The sequence below is a fragment of the Papaver somniferum genome, unplaced genomic scaffold (assembly GCF_003573695.1).
Source record: "Papaver somniferum cultivar HN1 unplaced genomic scaffold, ASM357369v1 unplaced-scaffold_158, whole genome shotgun sequence".
Classification (NCBI taxonomy): Eukaryota; Viridiplantae; Streptophyta; class Magnoliopsida; order Ranunculales; family Papaveraceae; genus Papaver; species Papaver somniferum.
Genome location: NW_020625264.1, coordinates 421,296 through 440,918, shown reverse-complemented (window position 1 = coordinate 440,918; position 19,623 = coordinate 421,296). Strand labels below are relative to the sequence as shown.

At 35.7% G+C, this 19,623-nt stretch overlaps 1 long non-coding RNA gene across 1 annotated transcript; it reads right to left on the bottom strand.

Annotated features, from left to right (window-relative positions):
• Positions 1-15,881: 15,881 nt before the first annotated feature.
• Positions 15,882-17,272, bottom strand: LOC113337279. The gene is made up of 5 exons (XR_003354158.1): positions 17,237-17,272; positions 16,843-17,141; positions 16,657-16,735; positions 16,294-16,356; positions 15,882-16,190 (listed from the first exon to the last, which is right to left on the bottom strand). It is a non-coding gene; the product is annotated as an uncharacterized LOC113337279 (long non-coding RNA).
• Between the last annotated feature and the right edge of the window lie 2,351 nt (positions 17,273-19,623).

Here is a 19,623-nt window from a genome sequence, read left to right as displayed (position 1 = left end):
TGGGCACTAACAATATACACAATATAGATGAAAATAGACACATAAATGCGTCTATCACCATGGCATTGCACATATGTGATGCAGCAAAGGCAATTAGTCTTTTGGCGCGGTTATGGCTCGGCCAAGGCCATAAAGGGTGCCGCAAAGGCACCTTTTATTATTGGCGCGGTTATGGCTCGGCCAAGGCCATTAGATGGTGCGGCAAAGGCACTTTTTAGTATTGGCGCGATTATGGCTCGGCCAAGGCCATTAGATGGTGCGTCAAAGGCACTTATTAGTATTGGCGCGGTTATGTCTCGTCCAAGGCCATGGATGGTGCGTCAAAGGCACTTTTTAGTATTAAGCGATCATAGTGCATCCATGGTTTGATGTAAGCGTCTATAGTGCGGCCAAGGTTTGGCATGAATTAGATATAGCGGGGCCAAGGTTTAGCATATGCGGCTATAGTTTGGTTGAGGCGTGGCATATAGCGCAGCCAAGAAAAATTAGTATGGAGCCGTTCCGACTCGGCCTAAGGCTTAAGGAAGCGCAATGGCCAAGTTTGGGTAAGGCGAATGCCTTTTTATAAATAATATCAGGTGAGTATGAATAACCTCTTTGAAATTGAGGTAGATGGCCCAACATGTGTTGGGCACTATATTGATGGCCCATTGATCTATGTGGTGACATCACATGAAGTACTTAGGTTTTACGATTTTATCCCTAGTCTAGAAACCACCATCAACGGCAGTTAATAGAACTTTGATAGATATTGGAAGTATTGCAGACATATTATTTTACCCTGCGTTCAAAGAAATGGGATATAAAGACGAAGATCTGATTCGCTCATCTTATCATATTCATGGATTCAACAAAACAACAACAAAACCAAAATGAGAGATAGTTGTGCGAATATTACTGGGAGAAATTGAAACGCATGTAACATTATGTGTGGTTGATATGGAATCACCATAAAGCATGCTCTTGGGACGTCCGTGGGTGCACGTGATTAAAGTTGTAGCGTCGACTCTTCATCCGCGTATAAGGTTCCCAATCCCAAGTGGAATAGGTGAAATAAAAGGCGATGTTGACTGTGCGAAGATCTGCAATCGAATAGATGTAAAGAATTATGAGGACGCCCGAAGAAGAGACAAGATCGCTGGATAAAAGCCAAACAAGCGAAGAAGGAAAAATAATTTAGGGTATACATGATACGAACTTCAGAAGGAAAAGGAATACCAAGCGAAATTCCGGAAAAAGAAGGCGAACCTACAAAAGAAATAAAGGAACCAACACCATTGAAAGATCCTAAGGCGAATTGCACCGCTGCGGAACTGACAAAAGAAGTGAATGTTGGAACGAAAAAAGAACCAAAAATACTAAAAATTGGAACCAAAATGGATCAAGAAGAAGAAGAATGAACGGTGAACATGTTGCATGAATATAAAGACGTCTCCGCATGGAGTATGGAGGAAATGCCAGGAATAGATCCTTCTATTGTGTGTCATAAATTAGATATTAACAAAAACGCAAGACCATTCAAGCAGCGAATAAGGACGGTAGCAACAACATATCATCCCCAAATAGAAGAAGAATTACAAAAGATGCTTGATGCATGAATTATAAGACCATCTAAATATCCAGAATGGATAGCAAACGTGGTAGTGGAAATTACAAAGCTGTAGCGTCGACTCTTCAAAATCATGCTTGATGCATAATTTTTCCCTTTTTCAACACGAAAAGGGAAAAATCATGATCACTCATGAAAAATAGGAAGAGGAAGAATTATTTATTTCAAGTTTGTTTTGTTACTAACACTAATCTCTCATCTCCATTGTATGTTTAGACCTTTGATCTTTATTCGATTTCATAAGTAGATATTATCATTGGATATAAACTTGTTGAAAGCTTACTAGTAATGTTTTCAGGGTAGCCATCTTTGTTTATTTTGCAATTTCAAGGGATATATCATATAATGAATCGTCAATTTTGATCCTACTGCCGTTTAAATATCCCCTCCTTTAAAATGCTAAGTTATAATGAGTCCCCACATCGTACGGTGAGCATGACACTCCCCTCAATAAAATTAGATAAAAGCTTTGGGTATTAGTAAATCTGATGAAGACACTTGGCGAGACTCTATTGGTGAAAACATTAAAACATGAATTACACTCTATTTATACCATGTATTTAACTGACCGTTTACAACACCATTAGCAAAAACCTGGGTATACAACACTTATGTGTGGATTTACACCTAACTAATTATTTACACTTGGTTTACACCAAATACTTAACTGGACGTTACTAACGCCAGTTAGGTAGACAATGCTTCCGTCCAAACCTAATTGAGAATCTCTCATAAATTGAGAAACAAAGAAAAAACAGCGGCTGCTGCTATGTAATCACCTGAATATTGAGAGATGGGAGCAGAAATGGAAAATGGTTTGAGACCAAAGATTCAGTTCGAGAAATTATGAAGAAATCATAGTTATTCCTAAGTTGCAGAAAAGAGTAACTAAAGTTGAAGTTAGGGTTTGAAGGAATCAAACCGAACGAAAAATAGGTAAGGGTTTCTCTGCTTTGTTTTGATTTTGAAACTCTAATTTCTTGATTTAAGATCATATGGGCTTCGTTAGGGATTTATAAGGAATCGATTAAAAAAGAAGATTGATTTGATGAAAACGCTGGATTTTTAGCAAAGTATTTTTTGTTCACTTTTATGATGTTCGGCTTAATATACACTTACATGAAGCTTACCATCACCATTACCCTTAACATCACCATTACCCCCACCATTACTCTCTTCTTCCTCTTCCCCATCAGCATTACCATTAGAGCTGGCAACCAAGCTCAAAACCCGAGGGTTAGACCGGATCGGCCTGCAAAAACCCGTACCCGGTTCGGCTGGTTGCTAGACAAGCCGGTTTAGGGTTGGGAAAATCCTGGATTATAGAAAAACGGGCGAACCCGGACCGGACTGGACCGCAAAAAACGTGGGTTCAACCCATTACCCGCGTTTTCCCACAAACTTCCGCGTGTGACCGTGTCCCTCAGTACGTGTCTGTCTCTCCTCCTCGGTATAAAAAGAAGAAAAAAAACCTAGACTATTTTACCTTCTTTCTTTCTCAGCAGCGGCCACAGAGAAAAAACCCTAGACTGTTCTTCAGTAACTTCAGTTCTCTGTTCTAATTTTTTCATCTTCTTCTTGTTCGATAATTATGATTAACAACAACAAGTCAACAACAATGGTTAGCGACTATCAGCAAGTAAGTAAATTCAAGGATTTTGATGTCTGTTTGTCACTTTGTTGTTTTTTTTTTGTTCATTTTAATCGTGTGTGATGTATTATGCATCTATGGTTTTGGGGTTTGACGGCCGTTTGATGTTCAAATATTTGTTATCTAGTGTTTTCATAAGTGGGTTTTACTTAGTTTGGTAGTTAATCTTGTAGATCTTATGTATTTGTAGATGTGTGTTGATGATCACTGATTTGGGTTTTAAATTTTAATTGCGATTATCTGATTTTGATTTGAATCCTGAGATACAACTTGTGTCATTGTATGTTATGTTTGCTCAGAATTTGGATAATTTGATGTTATTGTTAACTCTTTAATCTTTAGTTAGAACTATATATTAGGATTTAGGGGTTTATGACTTTATATGAAATATCACTCTTAGGCTATTGAATTCTTAGAATGAAGTTAAGAATATGTTTGAGAAGAAATCTCAGGTTATTTTTAGTGATGTAGTTAAGAAGAAATTGAGATATTGGCATAGAGTGAAGAAGATATTTGTGGTGATATTCTGTATTGGCATAGAATGAACAAATTGATTCAATTCATTTGGTTACAATGTTTCTCTTCAGTTGTATTTGTACTTTTGTATAGCATATTTTATGTTCACTTTTTGTTATGAATTATAGGTCCTGTAAGTGAGCGCAATTCGAATTATTCTCGTCTTACCAGCTTATTACAACCAGTGGAGGCTGCTAAATTCTAAAGACTCTAAACCAACAAATAAAGGGGGTAAGTGAGTCTTTATCCAGAATGTCAAGTGTACAAGAACATTATAACGATGTTATGAGTAGTGACGGTGAGGATGATGATGTTGAGATGGTAGATTCTGAGAATGTCTCTGCAACTATTGGTTGTGCACCTGCACCTGTTTCAATTGGAAAGAAAGGAAACAATTCAAAGAAATCTAGACTTAGTTCTGATGTTTGGGAATTTTTTGACCACGTTAAAGAGAAAGATGGAACAGAGAAGGGAGTGTGCAAGGCTTGTAAATTTGGATATACATATGAAAGCAGCAAAAGTGGAACCTCATCTATGAGAAGGCATGTGTGCCCTGAGCGTCAATTTAAGTACATGGGGCAGATGATGTTATCTGCAAAGAACGGCCAGTTGTCTACCTGCGTACGCAAAGTTGATCAAATGAAGTTTCGGGATCTTCTGTCAACATTACTCATTTCAAGAAATGACCCATTTTCGTTGGTGGAATTGAAAGAATTTAGGGACATATGTGCTTATCTAAATGAGGATGCTAAACCAATATCAAGGAATACTGGGAAAGTTGATGTTGTCAAAAGACATAAAACACGAAAAGAAGGTATTCGAAACATGTTGAAACTTGCTCCAGTATGTTCCAGTCCAGAATTTCAAATCTTGGTGACATGTTTTGTTTCATACTTTTATATGTATGAGTGATTGATTATGATAATATTTTCTGATGTATTTAACTTATCCTTGCAGGTAGGATGTGTCTAACATCAGACATGTGGACTTCTGTTACGACTACAGGGTATATAAGCTTAATTGTGCACTATCTTGATTAAAATTGGGAGTTAAAGAAGTATCTTCTGAATTTTTGTGAACTTCCACCACCTCATACAGGTGAAGCACTTGATTCATGAGATCTTTTATTTTATCATGTGATATTTATATTTTGCTTTAGTATTGAGATATTCCACCACCTCATACAAGTGAATTACTTAATTGGGAGTTTTAAATTTTACCCTTTCCACTCCTTGATAGGTGAAAATCTTTCTGCCAAACTATTTGCGATGATAGGAGATTGGGGAATTGAACATAAAGTATCCAACATCACCTTGGATAACGCTGCGAATAATGGAGCTTGTGCTAGAATTATGCAAAGCAGACTTGTTGCAAAGAAGATCCTGTTTAACAAGGGAAAATACTTTCACTGCGTTATTGTGCTCACATCTTATCTCTTATCGTAAAAGATGGACTTGTGAAGATTGATCCAGATGTGCTTAAGATAACAAAGTCAGTGAAGTCCCTTAAAAAGTCCCAAGTAAGAAAACAAAAATTCTTGGACATTGTTGATGCTTTAGGAATGGGGATAATTGGTGTTTGGTACCCAAGTTTAGACCAACATTAGTGTTTGGTCTAACATTTGTCCAACGTTGGTTTTTGGTACCTGGACCTAACGCTGACCATGGTTAACCATTTAAGTCTTGACTTCTGTTTAGTAAATTAAAAAATAAATAGTTAACGACGTTAACAGACCCGTTAACACGTGGGAATCTTAAATACGCACATAAATATTTGAGTTACGCAAATGAAGTAGCTTAATATGCCAAAGTGAAAAACTATGGTTCATTTGCGAATGAATATTTAAGAGAATCTTAAATGAAGTATTCAGTTCATTTGCGAATCTACATAAACCAAAGGTTGATGCTTCGGATGTAGTTAATTGGTTGGATGAATAGATGAGTGTATTCAGTTCGATTTCTACATGAATCTGAGATGGATTCGAATCAAATCAGGGAACAACAACAGAAATTAAAGAAGAATGAAGGGATTTGATGCTAAATGGTGAGAAGCTTCTTCCATGAATCGAAGCAAATATGGTGAGAAATTTGTTTTGTTGAAGTCGAGAAGAGATGTAACAGGTGGAATTAGGGTTATATGTGATTGAAGATAATGACTGAATTCGTGTTAGTTATGAAAAATTGAGCTTTGATTGAGCTCTCTGATGGCTGTTGGTGGACGAATTTAAGAGAAAGCTGGTGTCGATGTTGTGTCTGCAAAGGATGGTGGAGATTAGCTGAGGCTGAGTTGAGTGGCAAAGATGAAGAACTTTACAGAAGCTCCTCCATCAAAATTAAAAAAATGAATTAGGGCAAAATCCATTAAGTTTTTCTGTTAGGGACTTGGCTTGTCATTGTTAGGAAAATTTAATTTATTTTAGTAATTCTTTAATTATTCAACGAAATATAGGACACGTCATCATTTAACTGGTCAATCATGGTCAGCGTTAGGTCCAGGTACCAAACACCAATGTTGGACAAATGTTAGACCAAACACTAGTGTTGGTCTAAATCTGAGTACCAAACACCAATTATCCCTTAGGAATGTCTGGAACAAGAAGGGGTATTCGTCAAGACGTGAGCACAAGGTGGGTTTCTACTTTTCTTTTGTTATACTTATACAGTTAGAGACTTATATTTATAGTATACTCACTTGATGTTGTTTTATACAGGTGGAATTCAACTTATCTCATGTTGGACAGTTGTCTTGTTTATAGAGTTGTTTTTGCTCATTTGAAGGAGGTGGATCCAGACTATGAAGACTGCCCAACTGATGAAGAATGGGAGCAAATTGAAGTTGTCACAAATTTTCTCAAGAAATTTTATGATCTCACAACTTTATTTTCTGGTAGTAAGTATCCTACTTCCAATCTTTATATTGAAGGAGTTTGTCGAGTTCAGGTGTTACTCAAAAAAGAAAGCACAAATGAAATTGAATACATAAGGGACATGGTAAAAGAGACGCAAGAAAAATTTAACAGTTATTGGACGAACTTGAGTCCTATATTGGCTATCGCATTTGTGTTAGATCCTAGATATAAACTGCAGTATCTGAACTTTGCTTACTCCAAGTTGTATCCTGATGTAAGAGTACTAGAAAGAAAAGTTAATGATGTGCGTGAAGAAATGAAAAAACTTTATAATGAGTATTGCATCTTTTCAACAGCTTCTGGAATTGGAACTCAGAATTATGGTATTCAAACCGATGGGAATTCTGCCCATCAAGGAAGTGAGTGGTTCGAGGTAATTTTAAAGCTTATTTATTACGTACATGTGGTCTTGTATTATTTTGTGTTTTAGCCGTGTGTGTTTGTGAAGTTAATGTATTATATGTTCTCATAGAAGATAACTAGTACCTTGCTCTCATTTCTAACTTCTTCCTTGTTTCATGCAGGAATACGCTGCAGCACAGGAAAATGACGGTGGTGATATGCAATTTGACTTGTCAGAGTTAGATCTATATCTTAGTGAGAAACATCCTTGTCAACGGAATCCATCATTCGACATCCTAATGTATTGGAAAGGCCAGGAGAAACGATTTCCAGTAATTTCAAGAATGGTCGGGGACACCTTGTCAATTCCTATTTCAACCGTCGCTTCAGAATCTGTATTTAATATTGGCGGAAGGGTAATTGATCAATTTCGGAGTTCCTTATTACCTGAAAATGCTGAGGCGGTGATAACAACTCGTGATTAGGACCTTGGAGTTGGTAAGTGTGCCCAAATTGCATTTAGTTGAATGTCTAAATTTCATATTTAACTTTGATTGTTTTTATCCATGTAGGAAAAGAAGATTTGGATGAGGAAAATGGGAATATTGGAAAAGATGTATTAGGATTTGAACTTGGTGCAGTGGAGGATGAGGCAGTGGAGGATGGCGAAGTAAGTTCTTATGCGTCTAATTAGTATGCGTAGTTGCATACTTCTTCAATATAAAGCGGGGTAAATATGCAAATTCCATGTTTTTGACTTGTTTCTTTTCTTTTGTTTGATTTATTTTTTCTTGAAATGACAGATTCATAATGATTAGTTGGAGCAAATCAAAGATCGACATGGAAAATGAGAATGTTTTTTGGACAAATTGTTTTTTGGACAGACAGTTATCACAGTGTCTCCAAATTTTGTATAAAAAAGAGATTGGAGATTTTTTTTGGACAGTTATCAGTTTTTGGTTTAACTGCCACTACGGGAAAAATATACATCTACAACTGGAGATTTACAACACTTCGCTATACATCGTAGAAAGTCATATGTTTTACAACTGGTTTCAAAGGAAGAGTTGTCGTATATCATCACTACCAACTCTTAGGAATAAGGGGTTGCGCTAAGAAAACAAACGACAACTCCTTTAGCAAAACTGTTGTGACGACATTTAGGTATAAAAACTTTGTTTCATAAGTGTAGTGACTTAGCCTATCACAATTCTCACAAGTGTTGTTGAAGAACACAAAAATATGATAATGAAAAATACGTTAGAGGGGAGATTCGAACATGAACCTAATGCATGGATGTCTAGCTCATCAACCATCCTTACAGTTCACAAGTTTAGTTTTTTTTTTTTTTTAATAGAAACGTATAACAACACTTATAAGTGTTGTTGAAGTTAAAATATAGAATGTGGGAAAAATGAGGTTTGGGGGATTCGACGGCCAGGTTTCGATCTTGGATCCGGGTACGCATACAATATGCAGAAATATGATTTTTTTAATGTTTCGTAGAATATCTCGAAGGAATCTTACCTGTAAATGGAATATTCTGATGGAATCTTATCTGTAGATTGGTGAATTCATCGTTCCTATAAAGTTTTCGACTTATAATAGTCCACTCGCGACCAACTATCGAGCTCAGAGCCTGGTTCAGTGTCTAATTTGTGGTGTGTTTAAGGTTTCGGAGAATATTCCGATGAAATCTTACTTGTAGATGGGTGGATTCATCGTTCTTACGCAGTTTCCGACTTATTGTAGTCTACTCGCGGCCAGATTTTGAGCTCGTAGCCAGGTTCAATGTCGAAGTTAACAAATTTGTGGTGTGTTTAAGGTTTCGGAGAATATTCCGATGGAATCTTAGCTGTAGATGAATGAATTCATCGTTCTTAGGAAGTTCAAACCGACATTGAGCTTCAAATTTATCGATTCGATGATGTATCATGCTAAGTTTGAAGTCAGAACTCTTCCAGAGCTTCATGATTCATAGTTTCTATGTCGTTATACCATATTTGAAGTTCGAATCGACTCTGAGATTCATATTTATCGATTTCGATGATGTATCATGCCATGTTTGAAGTTAGAACCCTCCTGAAGCTTCATGATTCATAGTTTGTTTGTCGTTATACCGAATTTGAAGTTCGAATCGACATTGAGATTCATATTTATCGATTTCGATGATGTATCATGCTAAGTTTGAAGTCAGAACCCTCCCAGAGCTTCTTGGTTCATATTTTCTATGTCGTTATACCATATTTGAAGTTCGAATCGACTCTGAGATTCATATTTATCGATTTCGATGATGTATCATGCCAAGTTTGAAGTTAGAACCCTCCTGAAGCTTCATGATTCATAGTTTGTTTGTCGTTATACCGAATTTGAAGTTCGAATCAACATTGAGATTCATATTTATCGATTTCGATGATGTATCATGCTAAGTTTGAAGTCAGAACCCTCCCAGAGCTTCTTGGTTCATATTTTCTATGTCGTTATACCATATTTGAAGTTCGAATCGACTCTGAGATTCATATTTATCGATTTCGATGATGTATCATGCCAAGTTTGAAGTTAGAACCCTCTTGAAGCTTCATGATTCATAGTTTGTTTGTCGTTATACCGAATTTGAAGTTCGAATCGACATTGAGATTCATATTTATCGATTTCGATGATGTATTATGCTAAGTTTGAAGTCAGAACCCTCCCAGAGCTTCTTGGTTCATATTTTTTATGTCGTTATACCATATTTGAAGTTCGAATCGACTTTGAGATTCATATTTATCGATTTCGATGATATATCATGCTACGTTTGAAGTCAGAACTCTCCCGGAGCTTCATGATTCATAGTTTTTATGTCGTTATACCATATTTTAAGTTTAAATCGACTCTGGGATTTATATTTATTATCGATTTCGATGATGTATCATGCCAAGTTTGAAGTCAGAACCCTCTTGGAGCTTCATGATTCATACTTTATTTGTCGTTATACCTAATTTAGAATCGACATTGAGATTCATATTTATCAATTTCGATGATGTATTATGCTAAGCTTGAAGTCAGAACCCTCCTGGAGCTTCCCGATTCATAGTTTGTATGCCATTATGCCACATTTGAAGTTCGAGTCGACACTGAGCTTTATATTTATCAATTTCGATGATGTATCTTGCTAACCCTAGTTAAAATAAACCGAAAGAAAAAAAATAAAGCACAAAAGCACAAATCGAAATCACAAAAAAAGAACAAAAAAACACACAAAGAGCTTCATATTTATCGATTTCAATGGTGTATCCTGAGAACCCGAGTCTTCCGGTGTGAACTAAAGCTACTTCATGACATGTATGGATAGTCGAAATTACTTCACGACTTATGTGACTAGTCGAAATTCAATCCGGAAGCACATAGAGAAAGCACAAAGAAACACACAAAGAAAACACACTTTCCTTGATCCGTATGACAGTCTCAAATCAAATCTCCACCGTCCAAAGATATCCCTAATCCGTATGACCATATTTAAATCAAATCTTGGCCGTTTAAAGATAGGTATATAGAAGATCAAAAGAAAATTTCTCACAGTTTCTTCATTTTCCTCTCTTATCTTCGTCTCTAACCTTATCTTCTGCCTCCCTTGCAAAAGAAAACCCTAACTCACCACAGAATCTATTTCTCGATCACTCTCTTATGTAAAAAAACTTACGGAAGTTGTAGATCGGTTCTTTCAAATTGCAATGGCTTCTTTGAAACTCATTTTCTCTTCTTATTCTCTCTTCTTCTTTCTTCTTTTTCGTTCTTCTTCTCTGCTCTTCTTCAGTTGAAAATCGAGAGGTGAAATTGAGGTATGGCTTGAGGAAATTTAAATCGTGAGGATGTATAAAAGAAGAAGGAGTTGGTGTTTCTGCTAATTATGAAGAAGAAGATTGAGTCCTGTTATGAATCGAGAACTAGGGTTTTCTCAGTGAATCGTTAATTGAGTTAGAAATGGAGAAATTAAAGATGGGTTTTGTGAACACAGTATGATGAGGAAGAATTAGTGATTGATGTGTGAGTTTTGTAACTTAAATTATGCGATAAATTGTTTTTGAATCTCCAAGTTCTGTTATTGATTTTTGTGTTTTTTTTAGTTTCTCAGGAACCCTAGTTCCTAATTTTGTTTTGTAACTCTTAGTTCCTTCTAATTTTGTTTTGAATGGTCTTCCTTTTTAGCCATTTGAGGTCTAATTGCGGTCTATTTTAGATTTCTTCTGTCTTCTAAGCTCTCTATTTTGAATCTGATTTGATTCTTATTTCCTTTACATCAGGACGGAGGAAGGCTTAAAGTCTAACTTTCGGAAGGACTCTCTGAGGATTGCAGCTTAGATGTACAACCTGTAATTAAGTACAGACAAAATGGCGTTATCTTTTAACACATGGAAGTAGAGAGAACTCAATCACTCATTCAGGTATATACTGACAATAAAAAGTAGCTTCAATTTACAAATCTGTTGTATTTCTGATGTGTTGGTATCATTTTAATGTTGGAGGGGTGTTTTGGGTGTGAGAAGGTATTGACTGTTTGATCTGGGTTGATACAGAACACCACCAAGATGGTTGGAGATTTCTTCTCCTGAGGTTGTTGTTGGAATCGGTCATGATCTTATATCCACCAGGTGTTTTTGCTGGTAATATCGGTCATGATCCCTACATACTGTACATGCTTGGTGATGTGCAAGTCTTAGCTCTCCTTGACAAGCTAGATGTGCTCCGCGTTAACTGCTTACAGAGGGTTATCTTTGTTTTTACGAATAAAAGTGCTTTTTTACTCCAAAATTGGTATGTTATGTATTCAGCTTTTGTTTTTGGGTTCTGTTTTTTATCTTAATTTTCGTTTATGATGAACAGTTTGATAACCTCTAAGTATGCTGTCACTTTCCTATGGTTTTGATGAAGGATACTGATGTTATGGTTGATGTCGTCTGCGGTTATGGGATGTTGGAAAACGTTGAGCTCGAGTTCTTAAACAGGCTGGAACTCATGTAATTGTTACTGAAATTGATCTTATCTGTGCTCTTCAACCTTGGATGGAAGTTCTTCAAGTCTTGAACTTAGTATGGGATTGTGTATCATTTACATGTCTGCAACAGTAATAAAAGCATAATTGTGAGTACTATTTCTGACGACTCTTCTCTTGCGTATTTATTTGCAATGCTGAGGACCATGAGATTCTGCCTTTAAAGTAGTAACCCACCATGTTTATATTCCTTTTTCAGATATTTGATCTCTCTTGGCTGGTTATCGTGGCTGTGATGATCATCTTGAAGGTGAAGTCTCAAGTCTTTTAAATTTATTTTAAAAGTATTCTCAACAACTTATTAATTTCCTCTATGAGTGCTGATTCTGTATATGCTTTTCTGCTTCCCGGGCTACGCAAATCAGATAGTGTCACTGGGTAGGAGAAAGTTCAGCACAGATTTTCAGACTGCTAAAGGCGTTGATGTTCTTTGGATTTATAGTGACGGTTAGCATCCTCTTTATGTTTGTGAATCTTAAAGTTGGTGACATCTTTGCGAGCAAAGAGCACAACAGCTGATCCAAATGGTACCCCTTTTCTTCTCTTATTGACATGAGAAACAAACCACACAGATAGATAAAGTTATAGTTAATGATTTTCTGATACCAAATTGTGTAAGAAACCTATATGGCCTTTTTATTTGTTGTTGTGAAATTTTAACTGTTGTTTTACTATAAATTCAATCGTGGTATATGATGCAGCATTGATTGATGAATGGAGAATACACAAGAAGCAAGTTATGGCTTCATGACCTTGCTGGAAGTGAGAGATTAGCCAAGCCAGACGTTTAAGGAGATCCGCTGAAAGAAACTCAAATTATTAACAGATCCTTATCTGCACTGGGAGGTGTGATAGCAGCGTTGGCGACCAAAATCCCACATATTCCTTTCAGGTCATCTTTTATGAGGATATCTGATGAAGATACAAATTTAATATTGTTAATTTTGCTTGTTTGATATGATTATAATTTTCTACTTAATGCCAAACTAACATTCTGATTTTTGAATATTCCCAATTTGTGCAGGAATTCAAAGCTCACTCACTTGATCCAAGATTCTCTAGGTATTTTTCATTCTTCCCTAATTAATTTTGAAGTTATTGAAACTGGACTGAGGATTGAGTTTCTCTATTGCTTATATTGCATATGCCATAATAATTAAAGCAACAACTTGTAACATACATAAGCAGCTGTAAACTGGAGAATGTGGACCAAGTTGAAGAAAATCTCTTGCCATGAGTCTCGAGTCCAACCAACCATCTTCAGCATCAGTTTTCAATAGCTGGTTGTATATGAATGAATAGTTACTCTTTTGTACTTTAATCAGCACCTAGTTGTTCCATCTATGGAATAAATATGCGCACGTACGATTTATATGATATTTTTAGTCATGTTCAAAGAATCTATCATTTTATTTTCTTTCGTTGCGCAACACACTTTCATACAAGGTGATTTGAAGTTAGCTAGGTAATGCAATTGGAGTGGTAGGTTAACTTGAATGAATGTAAATGTGCTACACTGGCATGTTAATGTGAATGTGAAATACTTTCGGCAATTCATGCAATTCGGTTTCAGCTATAATTTTTTTTTTCAAAATAGTTTTATGCACACAACTTCTAATAAGAGTTGTATTCCATATTTCAACTACACATACCAAAGGTTGTGAAAAATGTCTTTACGACATAACCAGGTGCTGTCCAAGATAGTTCGACAATTCATACAAGTGTTGTGCAAATATTATTCATAATACTGGTAATTGTTGTTGTATATGTTTCTACGATATACTAGTTATGTTGTCCACGATTGTTCTACAATACAAGCAAGAGTTGTGTTAGGTTATCAAAAAAAATCGAAAGAGAATCACAACATTGACAAACTATTGTCGAACCATGAATCACATCACCCTTTACAACACTTGTCATCCATTGTAGAAAAACTTGGACTTTCTACAATACCCCCGTTCCACAATGCATGGAATGGAGTTGTCGTAGGGGTACTGCAACTCTTATCTTGTGTCGTCAATGATGTTTTTTCCCGTAGTGTGCAATATATATTTTATGCAGGAACTATGGTACGGTAAAATGGTAATATGGTATTACTAGTTACTACGGTCTCGATTATCAAAGGGTATTTTTCTTTGTTGAACTGTGTAACTGTGTTTCTTTTAAGGTGCCACACTGCCACTGTGAAACTATTAAACCGTTGTTAAGTTTTTCAATTTTCTTGATCATTTTGTTTCATTAAATTTTTAAATTTTGGTAGTGTCAGTGTGTCACAGACTCACAGTCACTAGTGAATCTGTTGATTGAAATGAATCTAAATATCAAATGAGTTAGATGAATGTTAGGTTGCAGTCTTGCAGAGAAGGTGTTTTAAATAGACCAGAAATCAGTGTAAACTCTGTTAGATAATTCAGAGTTGGCAAACGGGAGGGCTAACCCGTGAAGCAGCAAGTTTAGCCCGTTATAGGTACGGGTTGAAGAAATGACAACCCATGAATAATTTTCACCCGCGGGTTTCGACCCGTATTAACCCGAACCATAGAACCTGCAACGGGCGAGCCCCGGCCTGCCCGGTTGCCATCTCTAATTACCATCATCATCACTCTCTTCTTCCTCTTCCTCTTCCTCTTCTTCACCTTGTACGGGAGGTTCTTGTTGTATCTCATCTTCTTCTTCCTCATCGCTACCTTCCGCGGAAATAACAGGAGAGGATGAACGCGAATATTCGGACGACTCATCACCTTTGTCTCTTGGTTCGTTGATAGAAAAGGTTACCTCACTCGGATTTCTTCCACGTAATGGACCTGCATTTAAGTATTTATCGTGGCGGGGAAGTATAGAATGAGGAATTATCATTACTTCAACCTTGTCTTTGGTCTTCTTGGCACTAAAGCCCATACACATAAAATAACATAAGAAACATGCATTTCATTAGCTAAAGGGTCATCAATGTAAGGACCTAACAACCAAACGACTCTTTAAGACAAACCAACGACTGTATATAGTGGTTGACGACTCTATATAACGAAACTAACGACTCTACCCATTCAATATGAGGACCCTCTCATGTTTTTTGACATGGAGGTTGTTATTTTTTATAGGATGGTCGTTAGTGTATAATCTAGGGTCGTTTCATGGATGACAATAGGGTCGTTAACAAGCAAAAAGAGTCGTCTACAAAGGGTCGTTATCTTCAACCTACTATACCGACGATTTTGGAAACTGCCGACCCTCACGCTAATAAGATAATAAGCTAATGATTTTTCATAAATTTCACATGCAAAATAAAGGTGTTAGGGTACTAACTTTTGGAAATTGCCGACCCTCACACTATAACTTCTGAGTTTCACACTACACCAAATCCAAGTTTTTGTAATAGAAATAAAGTGTTAGGGAAAAATAAAAGCTAATTTCCCTAACTAAGAAAAATGGTTATGGATAAGCAGTTATATAATGTGTTAGTATTCTATCTAACTCTTTTAATCCATTAGGAAAATTAAATTGGCTAACACGTTGTTTCCATTACAATATTTACCCTAACTACTTCCATTTTACACTTCATATTTACTTTGTAATATAAATTTTGTGTTATTACCATTGCTAACTCTTTCTATTACTATTAAAATGACCATTAAAGAGATGACAAGTGTTTAGTTTTCCAAAATTCAGTAACACGTTTACTCCATTAGGAAATTGTTATATTTTATTAAAAAAAGAGGCCCTTTCAGGTGATTCCGGGCAGGGATTTCACCTGTAAATGCCCAGTTCCGGTCACCTGAGAAAGCCAGGTTCCGATCACCTGAAATTGTCAGGCAGTATATTCTCAAATTCGAACTATGAAACTGCAAATTTATAATCATTCTTGTTTGTGAAATTACAATTACATCCATATATTCATATTCATATCCAGTGAATTTATGCAACCATTCACTAAATTACAAGGTTGATACACTAGGAAAATATAATGAACAACCTACTTCTATCAGTGTAATTCTATCTAAAGGTTACATCATGCATTAATAAATCAAAAGTACACTACATATGACCGCTCGGATGGTGGGTGTGCAACATTTGAGTCTCCATGTAATCCCTGCGTTCAAACATTAAATCTTTTATGCACAGGAAGTTTTTCCTGAAAATAGCAGCAACAAACAGCTTGGTAATCAAACATGCAGCTAAGACTAATTTGTAGGGGCATAAGTACTCAAATTAATATACAAACTGAAATCGGGTACCTTAGATATCTGATAGAACCAGGAATTAGCATAGCAATTTGCAAGCCGTGGGATGATGTATTTCTGCATCAAAGACAACAAGGTTTGCGATATCAAGAATTCCTGACTTGTCAATATAAACAAGATAAATCTTTTAAATATGATATTCTGCGTAGACTGAGTAGTTGATTCGAATTAAAATAATGTATCTAGTAGAGTGCTGCAATCATTCATTCGCTAGCTTTTTAAGTACACCTTGTCCTGCAGTCGCACATGTTTTAGAGATCCCAATATCTCGGATAAACTAAAACCAACTCACTATTAAAAGTAGAATGATCAGTTAGCAAATTGATACAGACTGCAGGAGCAACAAGAACTCCTTACCATTATTTGTAAATATCTGTGTTTTGACTCAATGACCATAAGCAAACACCAGCAGCTTCTTTAGATAATTCAGGAGCACCTATGTAACAAAAATGATCAAAACCCAAGCACATTATGCAGATATCTAGATAGTGAAGTTTGTACCCTATTGAAAGTAAGTAATCTAAGCGAGATAATTTAACTCACTCTTTCCTACAACTTTGAGCAACAAAGTAAATATATGTTGGGTAACTTGCTTCTTGCTTTGCATCCAGGTGAACAAGACCAGCAAGAGCCATCTCTCTTAGGACAGGGCGTACTGCCTCAAACCACTCAGTATCCAACAAAAATAGATAAATTATCATCAACACATCTAGAGTAGCATCACAGAACATATAACCATGAAGCATGATTGATGCTAACCTTAACTCGAGTTGCGGACGCAGGAAATGTAAGCCGCATTTATAGCTGAAGGTGGAACCATAAGCTCACCGTTTCTATCCGCGCTATTTAATTTAACAAGATAGCACGAAAAAATTTCAGGTACATAACATAAAAAACAACAATTAGTCAAAAACATACACTTCAAGTCAAAACCAACCTCTCCGCTAATTGCAATATGTCCATATCAAATCCAAAGTTCTGTATTTCGAAATACTTTCATTTTTGGTAGGATTATATATTTTTATATAAGGAACATGTCACCGAAATCTTAGCTTCAAATTAATCGTTGTTTAGATGTTTTAGAGAAAAAGGTGACACACAAGTGTGTTCTTTTGAACAAAAGTGTGTTTCTTTTGAACCTTCATAAGACCAAAATCCAAAGTTCTGTATTTCGAAATACTTTCATTTTTGGTAGGATTATATATTTTTATATAAGGAACATGCCACGGAAATCTTAGCTTCAAATTAATTGTTGTTTTGATGTTTTAGAGAAAAAGGTGAGACACAACTGTGTTCTTTTGAACAGAAGTGTGTTTCTTTTGAACCTTCATAAGAACAAAATCCAAATTTCGGTATTTCGAAATACTTTCATTTTTGGTAGGATTATATATTTTTATATAAGGAACATGCCACGGAAATCTTAGCTTCAAATTAATTGTTGTTTTGATGTTTTAGAGAAAAAGGTGACACACAACTGTGTTCTTTTGAATAGAAGTGTGTTTCTTTTGAACCTTCATGAGACCAAAATCCAAAGTTCTGTATTTCGAAATACTTTCATTTTTGGTAGGATTGTATATTTTTATATTAGGAACATGTCACTGAAATCTTAGCTTCAAATTAATCATTGTTTAGATGTTTTAGAGAAAAAGGTGACACACAAGTGTGTTCTTTTGAACAAAAGTGTGTTTCTTTTGAACCTTCATAAGACCAAAATCCAAAGTTCTGTATTTCGAAAATACTCTCATTTTTGGTAGGATTGTATATTTAGTTACAGATCACACTACTCGAAATTATAAGCTGACACTGTCTAGAACCATGAGGATCGTACATTACATGGATGACAGGGAATCTAATTTAAACAAGTCAAGAGGATTATGCTTACAGTTACAGATCACACTACTCGAAATTATAAGCTGACACTTAAAATTGATTAAATCATAAAGTCCTAACTTTTCAAAATTTCATCAAAATATAATAAGTTAATTCCATTAATCAAATATTGGGTTACCTTTCCTCAAAATTTATTTACTGAACTCTGTTTGAAGCTCGTTAAACAAAAAATCTGTCCTCAAAATGAATTTACAGAACTCTTTTTGGTTACAGTTGGTTCAATCCAAAGGTTACCTGTTCGATGCAATTACACAGTGGCTATTCTCGGTTGATCTCGAGTTCTCATCTGTTTCAGTGACTCGGATCTAATTTTCTTATAAGCTTTGGGTATTTCATTGGACAACAACACACAAACTCGTGTCTTGAAAGATATTATAATGCACTTGTCTGAATCAAATAGTAGGTTTCGCATAACAAGGTCGGTCTAAATTATAATCGGGAATCCATCTAAAACACGAGACCGAAGAAATAAAAGTGTACAAAATCAGCAGTTTCGAGTTCCTCATCGGTAGATTCGAATTCGATTTTTTTATACGCTTCGGATATTTCGTTGTTACGAATGAAATTCTGATATTTGATCAAGAATGAACATTCGTTCTAAAGATTATAATTTTAACTTATGACAGATTGAGGATTATACCGATAAATAATATTGGTTAAATTTTCGATAATAAAATTATAACGAATGAGATTCTTACATTAGTGATCAGCCGAAGATGTATTTCCTTTTCACTAATTATAACGAATGAGGTTCACAATACTATTGATCAAGGTACAATCTTTTCTTTGGCATCCATAAATTTGTTTAAAAAATTTGTTTTACAAAATCATGTATCCTTCATTTCAAGTACAAATTTATTTACCAGCAGCTTTAGCTTTCCTCTAACTTACTCCAAATAAACAATGACAGCTTGTTAAAATCTTGAACAATTAACATATTTTCTTTTATTGCTCTATAAAAGTCACTTAGAACAACATTGCGCTTATTGAACCAACATCAACATAAAACAAATACTAGTCTGCAAGTTTTAAATATAAACCCGAAGAAAACTGAATACAGACCCCTAGTTAGTCCATAATGCCACCACCACTTCCATTAGGTCCATCACTTTCTGCAAACTCCTATCACTTCCCTCAGCAAATTCCATGAGTTGCTCCTCTTTGTTTGAAATCCTCCTACCAATACAACCAAATTGAAAAATTCTACATATAAATAGCAAATGTACATAAAAACCTGAACATGTAACTACTAAAACAAGAACAAGACAAAGAACCAAGCCAAGATTTTAGTATAAACTAGAGAATATTCTAACATAATCATATCAAGCTCCAATGCCCATGACTGACTGAACAACATTCTCTCGGTCTATCAATAAAAACCCCATTTCCTCTTTCTCTCTAGAAACAGAAGAAAAAACAGGGTAAAAGGTTGTA